This window comes from Solanum pennellii, chromosome 4 (assembly GCF_001406875.1).
Source record: "Solanum pennellii chromosome 4, SPENNV200".
Lineage (NCBI taxonomy): Eukaryota > Viridiplantae > Streptophyta > Magnoliopsida > Solanales > Solanaceae > Solanum > Solanum pennellii.
This window is the reverse complement of record NC_028640.1, coordinates 35,527,058-35,530,544: the sequence shown is the minus strand read 5'-3', so window position 1 is coordinate 35,530,544 and position 3,487 is coordinate 35,527,058. Positions and strand designations below refer to the sequence as shown.

The 3,487-nt window shown below is 34.6% G+C and overlaps 1 pseudogene; it reads right to left on the bottom strand.

Annotated features, from left to right (window-relative positions):
- Positions 1-1,516: 1,516 nt before the first annotated feature.
- LOC107016680 lies at positions 1,517-2,688 on the bottom strand (annotated as a pseudogene).
- Positions 2,689-3,487: the final 799 nt, after the last annotated feature.

Sequence of the window (3,487 nt, the reverse complement as noted above, 5' to 3'; positions counted from 1 at the left end):
AGAGGATGTGCATTTCGAGGGACGTATCGCGCGCCGCGATGGTTACTATTATCGAGGGTCGTGTCGTGCGCCGCGACAGATGCATGGACAGATATGTCCCCCATGGGTCCCGGACAGAGACACAGTGGGTGTGTATCACTAGGTCAGACATGCATCATTATACTTGAGATTGAATTCCATTGCATTGCACATAGTTATCATTAGTGAATTTGATATCGTGTTTTGCTGATCTTCTAATTGCCTTTCTGCGGAACTTGTGATTGATCAATATTGAGCTTGTTATTTCGGATACGTAGTTTGTTGAAGTATTGTTATTGAGGATATGTAATTTGTTATAGTGTTGTTGCTGAGGATATGTAATTTGTCTAACTGTTGTTATTAAGCTACGTGCTATGTAAACTGTGAGCTGTTAGGTTGGGTTGATTTTAATGCAGGTTGTAGTTGTGGAGGTTCGGTTGGGGGTGGTAGGATTCCCCGTATTTCATCCCCTTAGCCTGTGTTTAGAGGTTTACTTGTTGAGTACCGTGTGGTTTGGTACTCACCCCTTGCTTCTACAAATTTTTTTATAGGTTATGAGCCTGGATTTTTGTTGTACTTGTCATTCTCTTCTTTTCCCAGGCTTCTTGGAGATTTGTGAGGTAGCTGTTTCCATCTCAGCAGACTTTCTTCTCCTTAATTATGATCTTGTTCTATTCTAGAAACAAGTTCATTTGAGACTTGAGTTTTCATTTGAAACAATTGTAATATTTTAGAGACTTGTACACGTGACTACCAGGTTTTCGAGTTTTTATTAAGTTACTTATATTTTATTTCCGCACTTATTGTAATGGTTGAGTTTTAGGCTGACTTGTCTTTGTGGGATAGGACGAGTGCCATCACGTTCATTTTTGGGTCGTGACAGATAATGCGTCAAATCTTACACTATTCAACAACACATCATAACTGTTAAGTCTAATTCCATAAGAGGGAAGTGAACAATTATCGATAACTATTTCAATTACGAGTATTTATATTAACTTGTGCACCATATAATAATAGATAAGGACTTTATTGAATCAAGCTTCAATCACCGTGATGGAGGTAGAATATATTCATTACCGATAGATTACAAATTTACTATTTTATCTTCTTTGTCTATGTAACATTTTTAAGTATTGAGTAAATAATTCTATTCTTCAAAATCCTTTTAGGGTGGAATCTTCTCGAATATTTATGGTGATTTATTATCTTATCACTCTATTAGCGTGACATTATGAGTGATATCATGTAAATATGTACGTACGTATTTGTATTAATATATATTAAATATAGAAGACTTGGACTTGGACCTTGGGCTTGGGCTTGGATCGAAACTTAAAATAAATATTTCATCTATACATAAGAATTTTTAGAGATAAGAGTAACATATATAGAAATAATGGTCATATCATACATATATATTTGTAATGCGATACAAACTGTACAAAATAGGTCAAAAATAAAATAGACCAAAACAGAAGATGGCGATAATGAAAGTTTATGTACACTCAATAATAATATTGTGATGATCGCTTTTGAGAAATCTCTTCACAATATCTAGGCATGGTTGCAAAACAGTATTCGTCCATGCTTCGTCAATATCTTCTTCTCTATCTTCTTTAAAAACGTCCGTAGCAATTATATGATGCACTGACCACATTTTCTCGCTTATTAATCGTTGAATCTTGTCAAGTTGGTTACAAATTAACATACGAGTATTACGCTTGATACTTGTAATTGAAGCTTGAAGAATCATCTTCTTTGATTCATCATCTCCGTCTATATTTGTTTCTTCCCTTAAATATCTGTCCATTTAAGGGACACCGATAGACCGTCGGATTCCTTTGGTGTAATCTGCATCTGGAATGAAAATCTGTTCGCACCTCATCCACTAGCCCTGCATGCAACACAAATTTAAAGAAGAGTTTTATTTAGTAGAACATATATTTGATAACGAAAAGTAGAAAATTATATAAGAAAAGTTATTAGCTAGCTGCATGATAGTATATCTTTATTGATACATAAAATAATTACAAAAATTACCTGCTTTGACCATTTGATCAACCCTCATGTAAACTCTACGGTTCAAGACTGATTGCTCAACATCAATCCAAATAAAGCAACTATCATACTTATATTTGAACATGAACACAGGATCTTTCACAAGTTTTTCAATATACGAATATGACCCTCCAACAATAATTGGAACACGTTGAGTCTTCAGTATTTTTTCTATGTAGACGACAGCTTGCAAACAAAAATCTTCAGCTGTGAAGTCTGAATCTGGTTCAATTTCACCTAAGAAAATGTTATCGAATTAACGTTCTCAGAATTGAAAGAATTAATTTTTTAATAGTAAATTATATTTTTCACTAGAATCTATAATTACTACTATAAAATTATCTAGGTAGTCATCTGATATAAGTATTCTTGAGAATAAACATATATACCTAACAAATAGTGTCGTACACCTTGTTTCTCAGCGTGTGTGATCTTGTTTGTAACAATTTCAAGTCCCTTGTAAACTTGCATTTTATTCGAGTTGATTATTTCTCCTCGAAAATGGGTGGCAACGTCAACAGTGAGACGGGATTTTCCCGTTCCTGTGGCCCCCATTATGAAGATCACTTTTTTCTTGTTGAACTCTTCATTGTTGATGAAAGTATTCATTTTATCTACACAAAAAAAAATTAGTTTATAATAGTGAATCATAAAGTCAGACATTAAAAATCTTGTAAATATAAAGGTAGTAAGTAGAGACCTTTCTTGTCTTGGAATATACTATCTAAAAATATAAAATTTTCTTGATGGTGGATGTGAAAAAAAAAATTACATTCAGCTTTTATAGTAAAATCTATTTGTGGACTTATTAATAGACATACCAATTTCATAATTACTGATATTTTAGGATAAGAATGACTTTTAAAAGTTTAAATATATGTAAACCTGAATTTTGATAATTATTATTAAATATATTTTAGGATAAAGTTATTAGTGTACGATGTTAGGAGATCACATACAGCTGGGCTTTTATAGTAGAAATATAATTTTGTAACGACATGTTTAGTCGTTTGGAGCAGCAGAGTTAATTTCTGCAAATCACTGTCTGGGTCGACGGATCCCACGACGGACCGTCATGGGCACGACGGACCGTCGAGGGGGTATTGTTCCAAAACACTTAGAATTTAGAAATTTGGGTACTGAGATCGACTCTCTGAACTTCGCGACGAAATGGCAGGACGGACCGTCGCAGATATGACGGGCCGTCACAGACTCTTTAATGAATTGAGTCTCTGAACTTTGTGACGGAAGCAGCAGGACGGACCGTCACAGTCGTGATGGGCCGTCACAGCCTGCGTAACCCTGACTGGGTCGGATTCCTGTTAAATGTTTTAAGGGGCGTTTTGGACTATTCATGCTTATAATTATAAAGTCAGTGGATTAATGTTAATAATTCAATTACTTGGGG